The sequence below is a fragment of the Motacilla alba genome, chromosome 1A (genome assembly GCF_015832195.1).
Source record: "Motacilla alba alba isolate MOTALB_02 chromosome 1A, Motacilla_alba_V1.0_pri, whole genome shotgun sequence".
NCBI classification, from domain to species: Eukaryota; Metazoa; Chordata; class Aves; order Passeriformes; family Motacillidae; genus Motacilla; species Motacilla alba.
In genome coordinates this window covers 68,249,023-68,274,701 of record NC_052031.1, presented here as the reverse complement: position 1 = coordinate 68,274,701, position 25,679 = coordinate 68,249,023, and the positions used below count along the sequence as shown (strand labels likewise).

The 25,679-nt window shown below is 40.8% G+C and overlaps 1 protein-coding gene across 5 annotated transcripts in view; it reads right to left on the bottom strand.

The window, feature by feature from the left end:
• Window positions 1-25,679, bottom strand: part of CALD1 (caldesmon 1) — a 169,529-nt gene that overhangs the window by 110,858 nt on the left and 32,992 nt on the right. For 4 of the 5 annotated variants that reach the window (XM_038152951.1, XM_038152956.1, XM_038152955.1 and 1 more), the window contains exon 2: window positions 21,618-21,702. The exons of the other annotated variant lie outside the window; for it this stretch is intronic. The gene's annotated coding sequence lies outside the window, so the exon portion shown is untranslated. The remainder of the gene's footprint in view (window positions 1-21,617; window positions 21,703-25,679) is intronic. 5 annotated transcript variants of the gene reach the window in all.

Genomic DNA, 25,679 nt, shown 5'->3' with positions numbered 1-25,679 from the left:
TGCATAATGTTATTTCTTCAAATTAGAAGCATTTCCTATGCATTTGGGCTTGCAAATTTCTGCATTTTGACTGAGGCAAGATGAACAGAGCTAAACTTCCACAGAGGAAAATATCACAGTGCACCAGAATTCTGCCACTTACTCAGAAACCATAAAAAAAAAATGCAAAAAACTTTTAAGTGGCTTTATTAGGTATGGAAAGCTTGCAAATCAAGCATCACAAAGAATGTCCCAGTAGTCACATTATTGGTGATTAATACATATATCTTCCTCCATAGGCTGTTTCCAGTGACCCAACAAACCACTGCTTTTATTCCAGCTACTGTCTGGGAACAGCTGGAGGTTTGATGCTTTCAGCTCCCACTGCTGCTGGCAGTGTTTAATAGAGATGACTGGTACACAACCCTTTGAGTTCAGATCCACTTGTTCCATTCCCAGAAGTTTTCATGCATCTTATTTGCATCACATCTTCATGGTTTAGCCCCATCTTTTTCTCTGCTCATCCCCTGCTTTCCCTCAGCTCTACTGCTCTCCAGATTATTTGCTCACTCCTGTTCACATTCTTGCTATATCAACCCTTTAAGGCTGCAGCATTACTATCTCAACTTAATTTACTTAAAGATGCCTGCAGAAAGAAGCAGATAGGCCTGAATACTCAAGGGCCTCTAGATGGCTACACAAATACTGAAATTTTAGTCCACTCAGGAGAGTAGACTGGTTGTTACAGATGGGCACCATCAGCTCCACTACAAAAGTAATCAGCTTTGTCACCACATGCTGAAAAATGGATCATCACCCTGACTTCTTCCTGTTCTGCCCCACGGATGGAGGAAATGAAGCTGCAGGAGAAGGCATGGCAAGCATTGTCTATTTTCTAACTTTTCACTCCATGTGCAAAAACACAAGACCTGGCAGTTCGCAATCCATCATCTAGAGGAAAACCACCAAGGCTGCTTGTCAGCCTTCAAACACCGCCTGTGTGCTCAGTGATACCTGAGCCTTGCCAAACCCACTCCACTTATTTTAATGAACTACAAGTCATAACTTCAAAATGCAGTTTTGAATCTCTCCTCAAATAAACAGCAAGGAATGTGCACATGGGAAAAAAGTTATCCTGGTCACACCTATAACTTTTCCAAAAGGAAGGGCATGCTCAGGTACTGCAGATGAGAATCAAGATGACTGAGCCCCAGCTACTTGTTTAGACTGATAGTCTTGCTTTCAGAGGTAGGAAATATTACATAAAATCCATGTAACACATACAAGCTAAGTGCAAATGATGAAAGAAATCAGCAAGGGAAAAGAGGCCAGAGAGCTGTTGTGATGGAAGAATAGCAGCTGGGAAAACTGAAGTCAACCCAGCTATGTTATTTTTTAATTAAAAATAAACATAGCCTTTGTTGCCAAGGGATTGGTTAGCATTCCATTAAAAAAAAAAAAAAAGGAATTTTGTTTTACTTCATTCTCATTCCCCTCCTAACCTCCTTCCCCTCCCTGTCCCCCCCAAAAAAAGTATTTATAGATTTTGCAAAAAAGGACATGGTCATAAAGTTTAGTTGAATTTGCAGCATCACACAGAACCACCTATTTTTAAGGCATTCTCTTTCTTGCACACCACTGCTCTTTTTTTGATTAAAAACAGTCAGACTACCATTTAAATGTTGTTAATTATTTTGTCCTCTGCTGCTGAGGTCCGTGCTAGCTGTACAAGTATGCATGACTAAAGTGCACATGTGTGAAGGGTAAAAACCCTGTTTGGACAGCCCTCTTAATGGAGGTTTCAGCAGAGCCATGTTAATCCTTCCAGCCTTGCTTCTCTTTGACACTAAAGCAGCTTTTGCTCTCATCTGGTTAGGGCTTGTCCTAGTTTTTATGAAATTTGTTTGTGTCCAAGACCAGAGAAGGTCTTACATTTTTTCTTTGCAGTCCTCACTTCACAAACAGGAGTGTGGAGTCACTTAGCAGAGAAAAAACAAGGCATCCAAAGACTCAGTTCAGGATTTTCACACATTCCAAGGACTCAAAGGTTAACTATTTTTAAAGGCTGACTACCTCATTAGCCTCTTTACACATGGCTTTTCATTCATTCATCTTACACGTTTCTTGTGTGCTTTTATTATGCCTGACCTCAGAGAAGGTTTCTGCTACCAAGCTCTTCTCTACACAGCTTCCACATCACATTTCAAAATCTTACCAGGCATAATCAACTCCTATTTTCTCATTCACCATCTGCTTTGCTAGTTACACATTTTATTTAGGATGTTTTAGGCCATTACTCATATGAAATACATATCCAGAGGCAATTGCTATTGTTCTGATAAAATACACAGGAGCTGATGGGGCAAACCTTCCCAAACCAGATCAATGAAATGGATGTTTTCTGTAGAAATATCCATCTTCAGCTGAGCAAATATATCAGTTCTATTTGAATCAAAGAAAGGTCTATCTAATAATTAGGCACTAAGCTAAGGGGTGAGAAAAGAGAATTAAGGTGAAGTAAAAATAACTGCATGTACATCCTGCATCTCAGGGAAGTACCATCATGTCATCAACATAAAGGATGTTCAGGAGTGGGATGGTTCCCTGCCTGGATTATCTGGAATCACTCCAGCTTACATTAAAAGAAAAAGGGAAAATAATTATTTAATTATTCATTCAGTGCAGAGCAACTATAAAGAGAGTCATGACCAATAGCAGCACAGTACAGGATGGCAAATGCACCCACATTTTCACAAGACCAAATATTCACCCCCAGCTGCAGAGTGGCATTTCAGTCTTCAATCGTGCTAGGACATCTGAAAACAGATTAGACAAGAAGGGTGTCTCTTTTTGCTTTTCTATTTTACCCACTTCTTTTATGCATCCTGATGCATTTTCAGAAAGATTTTGAATTCATGAAAATTTAAAGACAGAAATAATTTTTCACCCAACTCCGGTCACTGCTGACTCACATCCAGATTCCTCCAGTATTTGAATCTTTCATTGACTCCAGAGAAAATTTGTGGTTGACCACAGAGCAAAAGCTTAGCTAACTAAATACCATAATGCATATTATTTGCCATGCAACAGTAAACACAGGAGAAAAAGGATACAGGGTTGCAAAACATTTTTCTTTATGCTTTGCATATTTTTTGGAATAGGAAAGATAACCACATTAGGCAAAGTAATGTGTTTGTTTTGTCTCAAGGACATTTGCTCACAAATAAATGTTACTTCAACTAGTCAGAGTTCAAGTCATTGGTGCCCAAGCTATAAAAGAAAAGAAAGAAAAAAAGAAAAATACAAGGCCTTTGGAAATGAAATGTAATTCCTCATCCCAACAAAATATAAATAACTCAACAGTTTAGTGACCAGCAGTACACAACAGAATGAATTCTGGGTATGCAAGCATCAAAGCATGACACTGAAACATTCCGTGAACATTAACTCATATGTGGCAACACAAAAGATTGGATTAGAAAATAAGAGAAACTCAGTGAGACAAATAACTTGGCACTGACAGACCCTACCCATGCTAAGCTTCAGCCTCCTTGGTTTTACACCAATTTCCCTGCAAGAATAGATTTTAGTTGAATTAAACATGATTGGTTTTATCTTTCAGATGGTCACTTGCTGCCAAAGTCTAAGGGTTACACGAACATGAGAAGTCAGAGAGGCTTCTCAGTTAAACCTTCTTTTCCAGGTAGGGTGACTCTTAGACTACCAAACTAGAAACTTCCTAATTCTTCCTGCTGAGGAGGATTCTATTATTTAGCAATACACTTGGATAAGTCCATTACACCAAGGCCCAGAGCATCTCTTACAGCATCTCCAGCTGTTGCAGCTGCACGGTGTCACTGCAAGGCATTATGACATTATGCTTTTATATTTAGAGTATATATTTAGGATATATAGTATCCTCAGTGATGCTCATCCTCTCTCCAGGCACCAAAAAGACAGATATTCTGCACTGCATGATTTTGTGTCTACTAAAGAGGCCCACACACCAGCAGAGAAGCAATCTCTGCTGATTAACTATCAGATAGCAGGAGTGCACAAAAAGCCTTATAATAACAAATACTTCTTGCAACAGGGCTCATTCTACCTGTGTGTCCAGAAACAGGAGATTAAAAATAGATAATCAAAGACAATGGGGGGGAAAAGAGAAAAATGAGAGTTTGAAAAGTTAAATGGCTAGAGCTGTAGCTCTGAGTTTAATCTACAAAACAGCTTTTGTCAGAACAATTAGATTGTTCTCCTCTGGGCCATTCATCATCTCAGATATTTTTATAATTTTGACTTCTACCCACTAGAGATCAGAAACCTTCTTAAAAAAAAATTATCATCTAGGGATTCCTCAACTGGAATTTGGACTGGCCTCTATCATTCCCCCAGACAGTGCTCCTTGACTTTTTCCCATCGAGCTCACTGCTGCAGTGCAATGCCTGGAATGGCAGCTCTGTGCTGCAGAAATTGGGCAGAGGACTGCTGAGAGCAGTGGCAGCTCTGGCAGCCCACTTAGGCACAGGGTGACTTCCAGTTAATGTCTGGCTACTCTGAATTTTCCATCCAGGGTGCCAGAAGTGGACAGTAGCTTTAGTGATCCTTCTAGCAGCAAATCCCAGTCCCACTCATAGCTTTGCTCTGTGCATATTTGTGGGAAATGAAAAGAGCTGCATTCCAGCATGAGGAAAACACCTGAAACTCCACACAGAGAAGGCTTCAGGTAATACTTTATTATCTCTTCACCTGGCTAAATCTCTATGGTTCCTTGCAAAACACAATCACAAATATATTTCTCCTTGCTTTTAGTCAACACTCAACCACATTGCAGTTTTTGTTTCTGTCTGTGGCATGCACAGGATTTCCACTGCAATAATGAGTGATTCAAAGTTTTCACTCTCACAACAAACCTGTGAAGGAAGGAGTAATTTCTGTTCTCATTTTACAAAAGGCTCATTATAAAAGGAAAAAAATAACTTGTACAGCCACAGATGTGTTCTGTGAATTAAGACCTTTACATGGGGGCATCCCAGTGTGTCAAACAGTGAAACAGCTTTTTTAGTAATATTATTTGGTTTTCTTCACAGGGAAAAAAAAATAATAAGTCCACTTTCTCTGAAAGAAACAAATTATTCATTTCCTAGAAACACAAAACTGGTTCCTGTCAAATTCTTTCCGTGGTGTGCTCTGAAAAGAGAGGGAGGGCAGTGACAAATATGGCAGAAGATGATGAACAGCTGCCTTCTCCAGAAACAGCAAATCCATGGGTGTCAGCTTCCGTGCTTGAGCCAGAACCAAAGCACACATTTTACACAGGTTGAAGGGCCTCTTTATACTGCCATAAATGACATCTAAATAATTTAAAATAATGGAGAGAAGAGTTTGATGTAGAAAACAGAGGAAGCTTCAGACAAGTCCCAAGTATTGTCTTGTTCTGAGCCTACAAAAGAGCAGGAATGTCTTTGGTGTCCCTCTAGAACTGCACCAGGATCACCTGTTCTTGACCAAACACCTCTGAAGATAAACACATGAAAATCTCCGTGGAGGTAATGCAGACACAGGGATTTCTCAGCCCCCAAAAAGTGTGCCATTCTTCTGTCTTCAAGCCAGATCAAATAGAATTTCAGACAGACATTCATGAGAAAGCTGTCTATAATAAATTTCTACTCATGTGACAGATTTGTCTCCATTTTTAAATACCTGCCTCAATACAAAGTCCACAGCAGTGCTGAGCTGGTTTGCTCTCTTTGGTACCCTGCACACCACCTCCTTGGTGACATGTCCACAGCCAAACAATAATGGATCACACCGTCAGTGTAAACTTTGGAGCAGAAAAAGGGGGAAAAAAGAAAATAAAAGAAATACACAAAAAAAAAAAAAAAAACTAAACCAAAAACCTCACACATACCATTTCACCAGTTCAATCCTGCCTTTACAACTGCAGCCTTTGGCTAATACACAAACAGCTTCTTTTAGGAAGAAAAAGTTGCACTACTTCAATGAGAAGCACAATGCTGAACAGATGCAGCTGAGCCCTGACAAATCCCTGGGCAGATATAGTTATTTCAGTTTGAGAGCTTGGAGTGTGACTGGAAGTCCAAACACTTTGAAGATGACATAAATCAAAGCAGCCTCTCCTTCAGCATGGTGATTTTCTCTGCTTGGAGTCCCGTTCCACTTTGAGGGAATGGATATACGCTGGTCTCTCAAAGCAGTACACACTGTTCACTATGGATTATGTGAAGCACTTTTTTCAAGGAGAGAAAAATGAGCTTTTTTCTTCACGTTTGCTTGTACAACCTAAAATCTTGTTATAATGACATGGTGCTGGGTGACTGTTTTGGCTGCAGAACAATGACAGAAAATCAGCTTTTCTTTAACTTAAATGCAGAGGGAAATCTCAGTACCATGGCACGAGGGAAGTGTGGTGACACAGGACAAGTCCTCTTGTAGTCACAAGCTTGTGCCAAGAGGGGTTTCAGATGTTTTTGAGGACTACAGGCTGTAGGATACATGGTGGGTTTCTGGTTCTGCAATTTCTCCCACCTCCACACCAGGACCATTAGGGCAACCAGATAATTAGCTCTGTTTCCTTTGGGATATCTTTAGATAGATATCCCAAACTGGATATCTTTAGACACCTTTTGGGATGTCCCATGGGAAGGCAGCCAGCTCAGATACTAGAAGTTATCTCAAGAAAGTGAGCAGTGAGATTCAGCTGAAGAGCTGCTCAGTCTTAACAATGCAAACTACCATGGCTGTGCAGCTGGTCTCTCCAGCAGCAAAAATCCTGGGATCACTCTGTACCAGAGAGGAACTATGGGATTAAACCTGTTCAGCTGGTCTGAAGGATGAGAACACCTTCTGGGTCTTATTCTTGCAACAGTTTTTCCCCAGCTCTTGCCTCTACTATGAAATACCAAACACCACACAGACAATGCAACACAAGGCTTTTCACAAGCTTTGCACAACCCAAAAACTGATTTCCAGCCTCCAGACTATAATTTGTCCACAAGACAAACTGAAATTCATTTATATGGCAGCATCCCCACTGGGAGTATGGTGCTCCATGTTTTATCATATTCACCTCTAATAACTCCAGAGAAAAATCCCTGTTTAGGCCTACAGATGATTGCATCAAATAGACTTTTATATACACATATACCCACTGATCTATCTTGCAACAGATGTGGCACAAAAACAGTATGCAAACACACACACCATACGCTCTTCCATAGTCTAAATAAAGTACAGCACAACACTTTCTCAGGTAGGAACTTTTCTGGAGAAACTAGAAAAATACACATTAAGAAGATTTTGCTCTAAAGCAAAACCATGGTTAGGGAAAATACACATTAATAAGGTTTTGCTCTAAAGAATAGGCTTTAATGGTACACTGATAAAAATGCTTCCACTAGAACAATTATCTTTAAAACTCAGCATCTTATGAGGAACTGCTCTAATTGCTGCCTTAATCAACATCATAGCTTACAATACAACTTGCAATTAACGTATGGTAAATAGCATCTGCCAATTAGACTGTCATGTGCACTGTACATCTGATTCCTGTTTCCACTGGAATGCAGCTATTAGTGCTGGAATTTGTCCAGGGTCTCTGCTTTGGCCTCTAATGCTCTGTAGATGAGCAACCCTCAACTTTATGCAGCAGTTAAGAGGAAGACAAGATTCCTGCACATACGAATTAGGTCATAGATATGAACCTTGAAAGGAGGTTCATTAGTCATTTTTAGAGCTCCACTACTTTAAAGCAGAAGAAAATAAATCACAGAATACATCCACTTCATCACTGCATAGTGTCATCACAGACAGCAAAGCTAAAACTGTATTAATCACACATATCCCACCATTTCTCTCTTTCTTGCCTGACCATCCTTTCCCTTTTCTTTCCTTTTCTTTTTTCTTTGTTAATCTTCATAGACTGGGAAAAAAACCCCACACATTTAATTTTATTTAATTATTCAAGATCTAATCTCTGCAGTTGTGAAGTGCCTTCTATGGATAGCTAAAGATTCACACTTTCCAAGACCACCTGTATTTGCTCAGCATCTGTATGCTTTTTTTTTTGCTCAGAGCCCACAGTTTTTGCTCCTGATGAAGCTGCAATTCCCAAACACACAGTGCTTAGCAAGTCATAGAGGTAAGAGATGTGAAGCCCCCTAAAGCTCTTGCACATTAAAAAAGCACAAGACAGTGAGGGATTCTAAGTAACTGCATGATCAAAGCATGCAGAAAAAAGAGAGCTACCTTAAAACTTCCCTAAGTGTTGCCTCAACTTTCTGAAAACAAAATCATTCAAAGGGGCATGCTTCAAACTTAAAAAATAATAACAATCTTTTTAAAAATATACCACAGAAAGCCTATGCCTTTACCTGTCTTGGTAACTCATTCTAGAGTGGCAAAACCATCTTTATCAAAAAGATTCCACAACTGGTGAGGGTGACAATTTTTTGTCAGGGCTCCAGAGATAAAGCATGCTGGGGAGAAAGCCACTGCCACAATTATCAGTCAAAGCCTATTAAAGACATCCTTTTACCAGCAAGAGAAAATTGGGACCTAGGAGTGAAGATGAGATTTCTCTGCCTCTGTCACATGATTTTGGGGTGAGATTGGGGACAGGGGGTTACCTCAATGCTGCTTCTTCCCCTACTGCCCTTTGATTCTCATCTGATCAGATTTTAAGTCTTTGAGGCCTTGGAATGCTTTTCAACATAAACAGTGCTTAAGCTCCCCCTAAGTGTGGTATAAAACTATTAATACAGAAAATAGAAAGTGTTTTGGTTTCTTCTCCCCGGGATAGAAAGAATACCAATAGAAAGTCAAAGGAAGCACGCAAAATTTTCCACACTGATCCATTGACTGCATGCTGCAGAGTCAAGGTCCATTAGGAGCAATGGAGGCCTTGCTTCAGCCTGAGAGCCAAAGCTCAGCTGTCATTTCCATCTGTGCAATGTACACAGCAAAGGTTTCTGTGCACCATTCCATCATGAGCTCCTACTGCTGTCAAGTGCAGAAAGGGAAGAAAATGGAAACATGAAGCAATGATGTAATTTTCCTTCCCATATACAGCCTCAGGCTGAGATGATGTCAGGTTTCACAAGCAAAACCAGTTTGAATGACAGCAACATCTGAGAGGAAAAAACCCAAAGGAAACCTATATTTTTCAAAAAGTGCTTCTGCTGATTCAACAGGCAGCATCCCCTACTGCAAAGTCTGAAACTAATCAAGACTGTGTGTGACACATGGATGTCACTTTGGCTTTCACAGAATTCACTGTCTCCTATGCCAAACAATTCCTGAAGGGATAATAAGGCTGGTTACCTTTACTCTCAAGATAAGCAGCTTCCTGCTGAACCATAAAAAATTGTATTGGTAACTGCAGTAATTTCTGAGAGCTCTCATCTTTACTAAATTATGAATAATACACAAATAAAGGTAAAGAAAAAACCCAGGTCCCTTTGATCCTCTTACTGGAATAAAATCTGGGAAGGGTGGACGTGGTGGGAGGGGGCAATCATGCTGGAATTATTACAGCAGCACTTGAGGTGCTGCTCCTTCCAGGGAATTTCTCTGCAGGATAGCTGTGGTTGGACTGCATCCTTTTCCAGGTGCCAAAGAGGACAAGACTTGGACTGAGCACATAACCCTCACTCTTGACAATGAGTCACTGCTGAAAGTCACACTGTAATTTTTACAAGAGTAGTAGAAGCACTTGGGAGAACTATTGAGTGAGGAGAACTTGAATTTGTCTCCTCTGTAGATTAAGATGCCTGCATACTCTACCTAGACTCATTAGATCCTGCACACCAGGATTCATCTGCCTGTATCAAAACATGGATCTGCTGCCTTCCTCTTTCCTCCTCATAACCAAGCAGCCTTCAGCAAAAACAGAGACTGGAGAGAACAAAACAATCTGCTTTCCCCACATTTCACTCCCCTTGCTCCTGGCTTGCTGCTATTTCACATGCCCTACTATTCAGGACAGTAGCCTCCATTTGAGGGAGAATTTGAAAAAGATGAGGGGAAAATTGACCCATTTCCACCCCACCCCCTTGCATATGACTTTTTAGAGAGACAGGTGAGGAAGGTACATGACACTTTAGCTGATGTATTAGTGACTCCTGTCATTTTGGGGTAAACTTAGACTTGGGAAAAAATGCAGCAAGCTTGAAGCACATTAAAGCCCTGATTTAGCAAAGTGCTCTGAAACACATGCTTATAGTTAAGCCTGTGCCTAAATGCTTTGCTGAATTAGGATCTATGTTGGTAAAAGGGGCAATTGATTAATGGCTTCTGACAACCACCAGAAACTAATGAGCCACAGACCTCTGCTTTTTCCTCCAAATGACTGTACTTAAACCCAAAGGAAATTTCATTATGGAAACAGAAAACACTTATAAATAAATCATACGTGTCTCCTTCACAAATATTAATTTTTATCTGCAATTAGTGGTAAACCCAAAACTTCCTTTCATACAGTAATCAGAGACGATGCCATTTGCCCTACGAAGCTGGTTATTCTTTCAAACCCATAAATTTCTCCCTAGAACTCCATGGTTTACAGAAAGCTCTGTGAACCCAGCTAAATCAACCATGAAATATGCAGGATCCAACAGAGGAACCAAAAGGTTGCCTGAGACAAACTCCAGGGGGAATCATGCCAGCACTGTACAACCCACCTAAAACTGAGAGAGCTCAGCAACATGCTGAAACCTGCTTCATGCTGCTGCCCTCTGAGACACATCAAATCCCAGGGAATTCACACATTTGCTAGCTCCCACATGACAGGTGGAAAAGCTATAGAGCAGTGAGAGGATAACTTCAGTCCTCAAAGATCCAATCCAGCTATTTGCCAAGTGTTCACCATTGTGGAGGTTTTCTGAGCAGCCACGTGTCTTAGCTTTTACTTTGGTCATATTTAGGGGCAGGAAAATCCTCTGGCACATCTACAGGAGCCATGACATTCAAGCTTAATGTCAGCCTCAGCTAAATATCATTAAACAACTCGCCTTGTTTTGCCTAGCAGCATCTCTGCAGCACAACACTGACACCACACTCCCAGCAGGATGAAAGGAATCACTTCTGTTAACACTGATCCAACAGATCCACACAGAAACTTCAAGGCAGTAAGTTACTAAACAGGGACAACAATATCTGAGGTCTCGTTGTTATCACTCATAAGGTGTGCAAAGATATTCTCCCTTTTTCCACTGGTATTTTAGTCATCTAAATCAGCTTTCAAGAGTAGGTATTTGTTACGGAATGAAAACACAAGAAATACACAACTGATGCCATGCAAGACTGCAGTGGGTGTTTACAGAGGTTCCAAGGCAGAGATGAAGTGGCTTTCATGCCACAGGATAACTGTGAGCAGTTGATTTCCTTCATTCACACCCTCTTTCTTGAAAGAGCACTACCTTCACCTGTAATTTTAGGGATAACCAACTGTGAGCCCTCTTGGACAGTTTGTCACTGAACCACGACCTACTGATGAGATGGAGACGTGAGATGCCACAGTTTTATTGAAATGTTTCTTGAATATCCATTATGGCCTTTGCAACAGAGATGAACTCTTAAAGGCAGCTCTGAGGAAAGAAAAGTGACATCACTAGCATTCCTGAGCCTTGGGGAAATGACCAATACCTAGGTTTTGTTATTTTTTTTTAAATCCAAAAAAATGTTTCAGCTCCCTAGGTTTGGATCAGATATCTGTGGATCTGACAGACTCTAACAATGCCCCAGAGGAAAGGGTGGGGAGGGAAAAGGAAAACAATTGTTTTTTTCCACAAATCTACAAAAATAAGATATTGCATTACTAAGTAAATGCTCAGTATGTACACTTCTGTTTCACTGTGAAGAGGAAAACAAATATCTACCTTTGCACAAGTGACTTATCAATATGTTTGTTGTAATTCAGATCCTGCCTCAAAACATACTTGAAAGTCCATTTCGTGTTTCCATGGATTTCAATTACCATTTTGTAAATACACAAACGGCATTTTATAAACAATAACTAGCAGCCAGCTAATTCACCACAGTACCATGCACAAAATATTCCCAAGGTTCAGATAGAAAACTTCCAGCAGTTTCAAAAAGAAGACAAGGTGGTGAATTTAGAAACATATGTCCTTATCCACACAGTGCATGGGAAAGTTGGAAACAGCAGGTTTTTCCTTTTCCTAGCACTGTGAAAATCCACAGTGTATCAGTTATCACCCTAAGAGGTAAGCTTGGATATTTCTGAAGGTGAGTGCTGTGCCTGGGAAGTCCCCAACACAATAAAGCTCATCCTTTAGGAAGTCTCCTCTGAGAATCTTGGCCAAATTCAGCTTTGCCCACACTGAAGCCATAGATTTACACCACTGGTGTCTGGCCCCATCCATCACACCCACACCTGGGCAAAGAATATAAAATACCCCTTGGATTCTTCAGGGGATTAGAGATTTTCCTCTACTTCATTATAGTAACAGACACATTGTGAATTGTTACCAACATGCCTCATGACAGTAACAAGGCCAATTTTATATTTCCTAGGCTTGTATTTCCAAAGCTGTTTTCTGTACTGCCTATTTCCACTGACAGGCACTCTTTTTCATTCCCCCTCTCAGTAGAAAAAGCTGGCTTGGGCTGAAAGAACAGCTTGGCATTAAAGGATAGAGATGAACTCTTCCCACCCCAAGTGCTGTTGTGAATTCAGCAGGCTCAAACAGTGGCCATCAGGTGCTAGGAACTGACAATCTCGTTGCTACATCAATGGAGGTGCCCTCAATTTACTTCTTTAGGGAATTTCTAAGACCTGTTTTCTTCATCAACAACCATCTGAGCATTTGGGAAGCCTCTGGGAAGCCAGGCTGGAGGAGATCAGGATAATTCTCCCACTGCTATGGGAAATTTACTTCAAAGACTCCAAAAGTCTTTACTTGGTGTTGCAAGGGGGATTAGAGGAGCAAGTACCTTGCTTTAACCTGTCCCTCTTAGAGGGAAGGAGGTGGCTTCCATTTTAATAACATGATATCTTCCACAGGACTCACTCTACTTTCAGCAAAATATGTTTGTTCTTCTGTCACGGCATTACCTCTTCTTTCTCAAGATTTCTAAAAGCAGATATTAAAAATTAATGTGAAGCACACCCATAGGTGTTGAAGAAACTTGGCTCCAGACACATCCGGCTCTCCCAAAGTGTTTCTCTAATTGCTCTTCTAAGCACTTGCAAGAACCTCACTGAAGCATTTCCATTCCCCTCATTCCTCTAGGGTTTGCCTCCCTATTTCAGTGTATTTTGTTTCTCAGCCTGACCTATTCCATGAAGCCTGAATGTGGCTGAATAAATCAGGCAGCCCAAGCCATTGACCAGAGAGATCACTGACAATATTCATTGACACAAATTTTGCTATTAATAGCTTTAAAAAAAACCCATGAAAGTTAAGAATGACAAGTGAAGAGACAAGTAGCCAGAACGTGCAAAATTAGGCCATTTTCAGCTTTGAGCATTCTCAGTTTGTGGGTTAAATCTCTCCAAAAAATACAAGAGTGGCTTGGTAATTGCTTTCACAAACACTAGGTAATGTTTTACTGAGGCAGTAATTGATAGATAAAATGAAAAAAAAAAAAAAAAAAGAGTCAAAAAACTATAACCCAGGGCTGGTGGCAAATCACACTCGTGTCAAATGTTTGGAAACACAGCAGCTACAAACAGCACTCCTTCCCTCTTGGGTACTGGTCAGTTCCTGGCTGGAAACCTGAATATATCCACAGGTACACATTGCTTCAGAAAATAGGGCAAATATGGGAAGAGAGCAAGCAAAATTTCCAGAGCTCCAGGAAACATCGTGTCCATGGAGAATTTGGAAGGGTCAGGCTTGCCAAACCTAAAAACCAGTAATTTTCACAAATATATTAGAGAATGATAAACCCTTCACATCCCCTGAGGGCAGGAGAAGATGTAATGTGCTTAAAATGGAGCAACAGAGACTGATTTTGTCCCTTATTTTTGGGTAAGTTGGAAAAACTCCCTTGCACAGAAATTGAATTTAATTAAACATTGATCAGTTGTATGTGCTGCTGACATCCAAATAGACTTCAAATAACCAAATTCATAACAGAACCTAATCTGGTTCTCTCAGGTCACCTTGTTCCAAATGGGAAAATAGAGGTAAAATGAAACCGAGGCATCTTGCTGAATATTCCTGTATCTGCCCACAGAGCTCAACCCAGTCCTGATGGTTTAGGATTAAATCTGGGAAAGGTCCACATGCAGATGCTAAGTAATTCAGTAATAAGTGAATTAGCTGTGGCAGAAAGAATTTCTGCTAAGGCTGCTCAAAGCCATCCAAACCAGGCTGTACTTCCCACAAGTGCAGTGTGGGACACCTTTGTTTCTGTGCCACGTTCCCCTGCCACAACTTCCCCTCTCACTGTCCTCTGCTCCTGCCTGTGGTTCAAAATATGTCTTGTTCTAGTCAAATACAAGTTCTGTACAACCTTTTTTCCTTCATGTTCTTTATAAGGGGTCATTTGGGGGGGTTGCTTGGTTGGGGCGTTCTTCTATTTGAAGATTTTATGTGCAAGCTGGACAGCGTAGAGAGGAGCCATTTAGATCCAAATCAGAGCCTCCTCTGTTCCTCTCCTAGCTCAAGCTGGATCAGACCTCAGATGAAATAGTGCCAACATTTCAAACTACTCTCAGAAGATTTTAGCTGGAATATCTTCTGGACAGTAGCTGTTCTTGGGAAGTCCACCCAATGCCAAAATTCCATAGAAATGCTTCCTGCATTGAACTCCAGCCCTACAGCAGTCCTTTTTGTAAAGGATCTAAAATGGAAACCAACAGAAACGTTTCCTTCTTTACTTCCCTTAAGTGGATTCAGTATTGAGGCTGCATTTCTATTTATTTTGTTTTAGTGTGATGTGGGCATGAAAAAGTCATGCAAAATCCCTTCCCTCCTACCCAAAGAGCTCATGCACCTTTGCATACCCTCCTTACAACTTTTAAATATTTCATGAACATTTCAGTCCTCATCCATGGCTCCAGAGAAGCCTTCACCTGGCCAGTAACTTTCACAGAAGTGGTTCTGTACCCTTCCAAACACCAAATTCTACAATGCAGTGGAAAATTGAACTATCACTAAAAAGGATTTTTTTTTTCAACTGCTTATCCTCAGCCACCTCAGAGTATTCACTTCCAAATATAAACTTAGCTTACTAAAACTGTCAGTGGTGCATGGCTTTGTAAACCTCAGGGACCATCACTGCAAATTTCTCAGATCACAGAGGTAGTACTGGACCTGGTTAAGGAGACTGGCCATGAGTAAACCTGGATTTCAGATATGTTACAATACTCAGACCCCCTCACCAGGTGTATATCACCAATAAAGACCTGGTCCTCACAAATTAACATCAACGGAATGCAGGTTCAGGTTTTTTTAACCTGGTAAATGCATATGCTGTGCCAGTGAGGGGATTTACCAACCTAGATTCAGAAGAATCATTCGTAATGTGCCTTAATTTACATGAGTTCAGAGTATATGTCAAAATAATGTTTTATTCTCTCCATGCCCCACTCCTATCTCTGCTACAATTTTATGATATTGCATTCATTTTGTGCTGATATAAACATGCCTAAGTAAAAGACAGGCTTACTTCCTCTTCCAAGACTCTCAACCAAATGTATTCTTGCTTGTGCTGGTCTCACAAACTAAAAATTAACAGCTGGGTAAAACAACAAAGGAAACTTGGACATGTTCAAACCATATTCTCAGTGGGTCTCCAGTGAACTTTGCAGAGGTTACACTCAATATGAAGTTCATCATTTTCATTTGATTTAGTTCCCCTTCTTCTTTTAGCAAATAAATCATTACACAGAAACAGGATTTTTATTGATGGCCCTCCTCAATCCCCACAAGCCTGGACAGCATAAGCTTACAGGTCATGTAATGTGGTTTTCTACAGCCATTTGCCCAAATATTTTACATTGCCACTTCTTTATATTTTCCAGATCATGCACAAACTTGAACCAACCCTCACAGCCTTACCAAATGCAGCTACTACAGTGTTATTACCCACTAACACAGACATGAGGATCAATTAGTCAAATGACTTGTGTAAGATCATACAGACCATCAGCAAAAAGCTGCAAGGTCAGAATTGATATGATGATTCCAACCCTCTGGGCAGCCTTGAGCTACAAACCACAGGAATGGATTCAGCCATTTTTGCATCCTTGAGAAAGGTTATCAAAATTTGTAATTGAAAAGCTTAAATTTGGTTTGGTTTTTTGTTTGGTTTTTTTTCAAATAATGCTTGATGTGGCAGCAGAAAGGGTCCATGCAACATTAAATGAAAAACACAAGGCAGAAAGGTGATATCCCTAACACAGCCCTGTGATGATCACACCTAGAATAGTTCAGCTCTGGAGAATTCGTTTCCTCAGTGACAATAACAACCCAGGGGACAATCACAAGAGAGCCATAAAAGTGTTAAGCAAGCAGAGAGGGACTGACTTACAAAGAGATTAAAAGAGCTACGGATGCATCAAGTAAGTTTTAAACAGGGGATGTGACAACTGTCTGCAAGTGTTAGAACAACATTAGGAAGGACAGAGAATCATTTTAGTGAAACAAAAGTTTACAGCTACAGGGAGCAGTAGCAAATTAAAAATTATGAGAACATTTACTGATCAAAAAAAGTAATTTCAATAGCAAAATCTACTGGAGTATAGGGTAGACCTGATAATATGCTTAACCAACACTTCTGCTTGACAAATTCCCAACCCTTAAGTTGTCACATAAACACTGAAGATTCTATTTTGGAATTTCTCCAGTGGAATAGTCTATCCCTTGTTGGGGAAGTTTCAGACATTTTTACCTCTGAAGCAACACAGATAGGTCAGGCCCATTGCTCTTGCACCACCCCCAGGGAGTTTGGCTCCATAAACCAAACTCAAGCAAACCTCGAGAGTCTCCAGTGCAGTGTTTTGTGTTCCCCAGCCTTGGATATGCCAGCAAATGCTCATGCCATAGCCAGCCAGGCTCATTTCACTGTTTTTTCACCTGAATAACAGCACAATACATAACTGCTGGGATCTGATTTACAGGATTATCAATATCTACAGATGAAAAGCATGGGGGAACAGCAAACTTTGTTATAACAATGTCTTTTGTCTTGGAAAACGCTCTTGTTTTCCCTACCCTACTTCAATGACAATTTTTCAGGGGTTCCATTTGTGTTATTCTATCAAACCTGCCAGTTTTTAAGCAAAGCCAGTGGCTGCCTACTCTATAAAATATCAGCACAAGCAGCAAGTCCATCGAAGGCCTACTGCTGGCTGGCCAATTTCCACGTATCCTAATATGGTTAAGAAAATGTCTGACTGGAGCCCAGAGCAGAGTGCCAAATTTAACAACTCTGCAGCGAGCCGAGTGCCACAGAGCCCTCTGCTTAGGCTCACTCTAACCCCAGCCAGTCAGCTAGTTCAGCCTATTGACACGAGCTAGACCATAATTGTACTTGTGCGCTGTCACAGAGCCCTTTGTTCTCCCTGCCCTGGCAGGGGAGGTTCAGGCTCGCTGCCCTACAAGGCTTTCAGGGACAGCAGCTCATTGGAGTGTTTCCCTTCTTGGGCTAAATATATTGAGGAAATCCTGGGTATCCCGAGGATATAAAAGAACATGAACTGCGTGAGGCACTCTGGGTTTGTGTAAAGAGCAAGGTTTTCAAGGGCTCCAATACAAGACTTCTTTTTCTTTCACTTTCTTCACTTTTTCTACTGCTAATGCACCCATGAGAGTTTTTACAGTATCAAACCTGTATGAAGGGCAGATATCTTCCTTGCAGTTTTGCTACTACTGCCCTTTAAGAAACTTGGCGAGGTGCAGGCTGCTTACCTGCCCCTGAGCCCACTGCAAAATAAACCTTGCCCACCTGTGTTATGTATTTGCATTTCAGTCTTCCACATTTCACTGGGTTTAGGATTTTTGAAATAGCTAAGGGTGACAAAGAGAATGAATGACATTATTGAGGTCGGACTTGAAATCACACTTCAGTCTTCCCATTCATTCTCTCTTGTAATGCCACCAAAATCATTGCAAAGCCTGATAATAGAGATTTGTTGACAGAAGAGGAGGAGATTATTGAGTTTATATCAGTGAAACAACTCACTTCAGGCATTAAAAGAACAATGCTACCTTGATTATGCAAAAGGGTTAGCTGGCCTCTCCCAGATCATTTCCTATGAGCTCATATGCAGACTTGGAAACAGAAGGGACTGGTTTCAGGAAGTTTGAAAGCCTTTTATGGATTATATTAACAAGGCACAGGCTGTTCCCTAAAACTGATTGTACATCAAATTCCATTGCAGCCACATGCCCTTGCTTGGAATGCTTTAGCATATATGATAGTACCAACAGCCACCAAAAAAAGCAGCAATACTGTCATTTAATCTCTGTGTCTTTTTTCCTTTTCCTTTTTTTTTTTTTTTTGAGTACCTGGAATCAATTTTAATTTTTTGGGGAAGAGCTAGCATATAACATGCCACAGTGGGAAATTGCTTCAGTTCTCAAAAGTTTTAAGACAAATGCAACTTTTTACAGAATCAAATACATGTCTTACATCAGTAGAAATAAATATTCAACTGCAAGATTTTGGAACGATACCTAATAGCTGTTAGAAGCCAGTTTTACTTTTTCTTCTCTGGTAAGTACTAGCAAAAAAACCACATCTACACAAAAGCACATCAGTGTCTGAAAAATACTTTTCCTTGCTATTTGAGGTCTCAGCTACTACCATTTATTATTTAGTATTGACTAACACACATTTTCCAATCCGTTCACTTACTGTACATTTACTCTTGATACAAAAAAATTAGAAAGCAAATGAGAAACTGCATTCCTTTTCCAAGAAATGATGCTGTACATTTTCTGACTTTTTTAGAATTTATGGGTCCAGCAGACTCATGAGTCTGTAAAGACACCTACAAATGCTGTGCTTCTGTTTGGAAGTGTCACAGCACTTCAGGAGGCTCTGGCCTCCAGGCTCCTTAGCAAGGCTTGTGCCTCATTTGGGTTTCATGTTAGCTCTTTGGTGACGTATAAATTGCATGCTGAACTTTACAAGACCTGCACTGTGAGAGGCTGAGTTTCACTGTGGGAGGCAAACTAACCTGTTAATGGAATTAGATAACACTCACCTATTTATTAGCAATGACACCAAGCAGATTATTTTTCAGTGGAAAGTAAAACATTTTCAAACAGCTTCTCTCTAAGGAAAGTTAAAATCCTCCCTCCCTCCTGTTTGCAGATGGGGGAAAAGAGATGTGCAAAAATGAAATGCAGTTCCCTGTCCCAGCCCAGCTGGTCAAGAGCAGCACCTCTTGCACCCCAGGTAAGTTCCTTCCCCATGGGGTTGCACTTTCTCCTGCCACCTCCCTGATGCCACACCTGGAGAACCAAAACATTTGTCATGAACATCCCCCCAGCATTAAACTGCCATCTCTTACTGGAAATAAGATACATTTTGGCTCCTGTTGGGACTGGAGAGAAATAAGAGAGAGGAGTGAAAACCTCAAATTTACTATAATTATTTGCTATCTGTTTAATAATGGTGCTCTCTGTTGCCAAAGAAGATGGAACAATTAAAAGACAACCACTGCCTTTGCTTAGTTTGGGGAATAACTATCCCTGATACAATCTTCCAGGAATCCATCCTTAGAGCCTTGCCCGTCGCTATTTATAACTGAGTAAATATTAGAGGATTCACTTCTTTTGCCCTGAAAAAACAAGACCTTTGGCCTTAACATTTTTTTGGAAAGTGTTTCAGAGAAGGCTGTTGCTCTGCAGCAATGTTTCCTTCCATTAAAATTCCCTCTTAAAATATATGGCCCAAAGGAGGAACACTAGACCTCAAATATACCACAAATATGGACAAGTCTGCCTGCAGGCATTTGGAGGCTGGGAATTTGCCCAAAACATTATCCTTCAAGAATTAACCAACTCTCTGTCAGCACAGTTAGCAGCCTCAAAAAAACCCCAATTTACTTTGACATGCCTTTGTCAGGGCAGCTCACTAATTGAATATTGCACTGTTTATCACTGCTTAAGGTTTAATGATTCCCAAGGATTGAAACTGGAGCCTTTATAGATCCACATGCAAATAACAAAAAACGTGTTTGGGAGCCACTATTGCCCAACAAATCCACTTTTAGGTTTCTATCCTCCTGGCTTCAGCCCAGATCACCCTGCCTCTTCTTTCCCTCATCTCCTGGCACAATCTGTGATAGCCAGGGACCAGAAGAGCAGGCAGGGTGACCACAGGAACTCTGTGCTCAGGACTTTGCTCTGCTTGGCCACTTGAACCTGCCTGTGAACATCAGAAATGAGAAAAAGGTACTGAGGGAGGAGAACTCAGAGGCAGAAACTCACTAAAAGTGTCTGCAGACACAAGAGCTGTCAGGTCTGCCACTGGTGTGGCCATAATTCCTTAGGATTATCCTTTGTAAGGATAATTCCTTGCAAGCCTTGGCCTTACAGGACAAATCAAGATCAGATCATGCAAACACAGCCCCTGGTAGTGACAGTCACTCCAGAGTTGGTCTCAACAAGCAGAGAAACCCTTCAAGGCAAGCCCTTTCCTCACCTCCTCATCACGGTTGGCTGCTTCACTTAAATTTTGAATCCTTTTTTGTTTTCCTTAGTTTCCACTACTGAAACTCTGCACTGTGTCACTATTTTATGCGAATGTTCCATCCTGTTGCATCAGTGAATTTGCTACACGTGACATCATAACCTCCACCTGTGTAGCCAGAATGATGGAGTGTCCTCACTCAGAGCAATTTGGGCTAAACAGCAATTATAAACCGAGTGCAGCCTGGGAACATTTATTATTATTATTATTACCATCATTGCTTAGCAGGACTCCCATCAAGTGCTGAAGCAACAATCTTTTGAAAGGCAAATTTTCTCCCACCTGGCAAGCAGAACTCTTGTTACGTGTCCCTATCAAACTAAAACCAGAACACCTGGGGAACAGAGTCATTGGCTTTGCTGACATATTCAGCAACATTATTATCTTAATGACACATAATGGTCTCCATATTCATAACCTTTCACCAAGAGGAAGCCCAGTGTGGCTCTTGGGCTGACCTCATTACCTCAGTCTGTAGCCTGTGCGTGCAGAGATGGCCACGTGTAGGGTTAATGGCAAAGACACAAGAGTTAGACCTTCCCAGGGGAACAACACCTCCTTCCCATTCAGGTCATTTCCAGGAACTAGGAGATTAACATGGAGCCACAATAAGGAAAGATTTCTCAGTGTTTTAGAGAGCTAAATTACCATGCACATACCTATATTACCTATAATCCTCAGCATGCAAAACACAGACAAAAAAAGGGAAGAATTGGGGTGGAAGATTCCCAAATATACAAGTAATTTCTGGCAGTCAGTTTGATCAAGGACTACCACAAATTGTCTTCCAAATCAGGCTGATCACTAACCCAAAACAACCTTTTCCCATCCCAGACTTTGAACTTCAAAGGAAACTTACACTGAAGTGCATTGATAGAAATTGTCTCAACTGAACAATAGCTCCACAAAAAAAAAAAAGGTATAAAAAGCATATATCTCACCAGATATGATGCCCCTGAGCCTGGAAGATGCTGCCTCTTCAGCTCCCAAGGGATTCTTTGAGTAAGCCAATGGTTACCACAGGCACTGGAAAGATAAAAATGTTGACATGGGGGGCTGAAGAGGGCACCAAAGGCAGAAAAAACTTTACAGTTAGGATGATCTAGAAAGCAAAACAGCTCTTGATCCTTGCTGCAGTTGCTAGATACAACTGCACCACTGACTAAAACTGATTTGCTGCTCCTTTTCTTTTTCCAGTGACTCCTCTGTGAGGGAGAAACTCCCAAGCAAGAAAAGCCAGACTGCTCTGGCATCTGAACCCCCACTGGGGGAAAAGAGTGGCTTCCACTTGCACCTGCTCCTGCTGCCATGACTGTAGCCCAACCACAGAGTAATCCAATCCTGAAAAGATCCTGGGAAGCATCAGCCACAGAACTGACAATTTTAATATCCAAACTGCACCAATTAATATGGAGCCAAACCTGATTATGCCCTCATTAATCACTTCAGAGGAAAAAAGAAAACAACTGAGGGAATTCCCTATTTCTTTTGGCTGTAGACCAGCACAGTTTCTTGATTGCTGGCTGCTTCCAGTCGAAGATGCAAAAACTTCTGGCTATTTGTGCATAGCTGCTGGATTGCATTTGCATGGGTTCAGGGACAGGTTGTTTGTCTGCCTGTACTTTGGCTGCAACAGTGGTGGAACAGCCACCTTCAAGCAATAGCTGGGATAAATGATAATTTACCATGCGGTGAGAAAAAAAAATTGCCTCTGAGCCATGCCTCAGGGAGAGAACTGGAGGCAGTTCTTGGGAAAACAGACTCAGATCTGCAATTTGGAATAACCTCAGCCAGCTGGGAAAGCTGCTCAGGGGCTCTGGTGACTCCCATCCACTTCCATGTGCAGAGGCAGTAAAACAGACAAAACTTTCAAATACTCAGAAGAGTATTTTCATATATTTTTCCTTATTCAATATATTCATATGCTATTCATATGAATATTCATAGTCATATTCATATATTTTCAATACTTTCATATACTCAGAAGACAAAAGGCTGAAATTACAAGGTGCAGAGAAATTCTTTTATCTGATAAACCAGGTGAAGAAAGATACCAAAACCAAGCTTGCTTCACAATCAGCATTTAATTAGACAAATGAGTTTACTTTCCCACCTAATCAACACAATCAGCAGGTGGGCTTAAGAGTATTCATTAGACTCACTGTCTTAAGCAAGAGATGAGACTAAGCCCTGAAAAAAATACATCATGTTTTTGCAAGTGGCAGAGCAATCTTACAGGATTTCTCCTAAATCCATAATCAGTAGTGTTTGGGGGCAGGGTTTTGCTTGTTTTAAAGAATTTTGAGGTGTTTGTTTCAATTTTATACTGCCTGCCAAAAGGGTTTTTTGAACGTAGTGTGTGATAAAATGAGAAGGGAGTCAAAGTCTCCTCCACACATGCAGCACTGTGCTCCACCATGGCTAAACACCAGTGGTACCCTGTTGTTCTACAAAAACAACAAGCACCTTTGCTGCCCCAAGAGCTGCCAAGACTGAAAATCACAGCTGTGACCAGCTAAGATGGCAGTTCCTCCAGGAAACTCCATTCTGAACTTCCCAAGGCTGTATCACAGTAAATATTGAAGAATGCAGGTTTTCCCCAAATCCAGCAGAGCTGGTGAAAGGAATGCAGGTCCTCTTTGTGCAATGCATAAATCCAGGTTACAGGACTATCTCAGCCTTAATAAAACTCCCGTTAAAGTCAATTGCAGTTGCATGTTCTAACCCAGAGAAAATCCAGACCTATCCTTCCATCAATAAAATGCCAAACTATTCCAACCACTAATAAAATCCAAGGACTGAGGTGCCCTTCAGGATTCATGTAGCAACATGAAGTGATCCAGGTCTTTCAGGCAGAAACTCTGCTTCACTCACTGCAGCTGTGAGAAAAAATGCCCCATCATTTATATCCCAAGAAGAAAATATAAATTCACAGGTACAACACAGTACAGTGAAGCACCTTTAAGTTGTGTAACTTCCTGACTGCTGAGATGTTTTGCAGATAAAGCCCTGAAGGTGGACATCAGTGTTAATCAGAAGAACATCTTGTTTTCTTTCTAAGGCTTTCACTTAGCCTTGTTTCCTGTGATACCTTAACACCAAGTCGTTCCCGAGTGCTCTCATTCACAGGGTACTTAAGTGTTCTCCTCACCAACCAAACAAGATTACTCACCTTCTTTAAGTTGGGCTCACGTTTGTTGAGGCAGAGCCAAAACACACACACACACACATATTCCTGACCAGGGACATGTTTTTCTTTCGTGGGCTGTTTTTACTCTGTAGTACTAAGCACAGTACTTAAAAAAACTATTAAAAAAAGGAATGCATTTTGCCAAATATCTTCAAGAATTCCTTATTGAAACAAAACTCACAAATGTATTTCAGACCTTTTCCAACTCACACCACTCTATGATTCTATGATCTATCAAGTGAAATACCATGAATGAGCAAATGCTGACAACATTGAGCCAGAGGAATTTTTTAATCTACTTGCTGATATAATTTTATAATGTTTCATACCACATAGCCTGCAAAATATCCAAGTCAAGGGGCACCAATAACTAAAAAGCTTCTATAAAATTCATTTATTTGGTTCATACTCAAGAAATCTCTGGCTGACACACACAATGGAAAGCTGAGACAATTATCTTGCACTTTGTTCTTAAAAGGAGCACCAAGTGCAAGACAAATGAATTTACCTTATTATTTACCTCATTATTTCTTCAACCTCTTATAGATCATCTCATCCCTATATTTACTTATATATTGATCACCTAATTACCAGGTGGGAGAAATTGAGGTTTGAGTACCAAACCCAAACAGTTGTGGAAATAAAATCTTTCTCTTCAAGGAGTCAGTACTGTCTTTCTTTCATAACTTTATAACTAGAGATAGCTCCTTTTAAACAGAGCAGTAAGACCACTGAACATTTTATAAGCTAACTAAGTTATGTTTTTCCACTGTTCTTTTCCAGTGGGAAATTCTGTTCTCTGTAGCAAGGGGAAATGGTCATTTCCAGAAATGCATCTCACAGAGGGCAACCCTCATGGCCCATGGGATTAAGCAGGGGAACATTTAGATGGTAAAGCTTGCATTAGCAAGCAAAACCAACAGCACTGAGGGCTACTTACTTCCAATCTAGTGGGAAAAGTCTGATCCTCCTTTCCCTAACCTAAACCAAGAAACAAAGTGCCTTCTTTCATTGCAACACCCTGGAAATGGCAAAGCCTGTGAAGTTTTGTTTGACCAAAGTGCTGAGGACAACTCTCCCCATTATGGCACAAACATTAGAAAACCTACAGAAACCAAACCTGGATTTCTGAACATCTTTGGAGCCCTGGCTCAGGGCTATTAAAGCAGAAGGCATGAAAAGCAGCCAAAACACCCATTGAAACCAAATCAGGTAGGGCACTGATTCAGAGGAAAGCATCAGATGTACTGAATTTCCCTGCTTCCCAGCAATTCTGGTCGCAGAAGTTGCCAGGGGTTACTTGGCCTGGTTTTGTTCAGCCCCTAGGATCAAGATATTACAACCTAAGCAGATTGGAGCTGCAGGCATTTTAAAGGAGGAAAATGGCAAAAAAAAAAAAAAAAAAAATCTCTTTCAGTGCAACCAGAAACACCATCTTCCATTTACAATCACCTGTAGAGACAACATGAAAACCACCACCCCATCACAGACAGCAACACCTTCTTGGAGTCCTTAAACAAGCAACCCACACATTAACAAAACCACATTTGAAATGCTTTAAACGATCACCCTCAGACTCAAATTCCCAACTCTTCCAGCTGACCAGGCTGAGGACTGAAATGTGACAGAAAGGAGTCACAGACTTCTCATGTGCTCTTGAAAATCTCCCTTAAGGTGTCCATTTTCATGGGACATTGTTAGAAAGAAAAGTCTGGTGTTTTAGCAAGATAACTTATTTTACACTTTCATTTCACCTATAAAAATAAGTCCCTGAGTTTCTCCTCTAAAAGCACTTTAAAAAAAGACCTAAAGC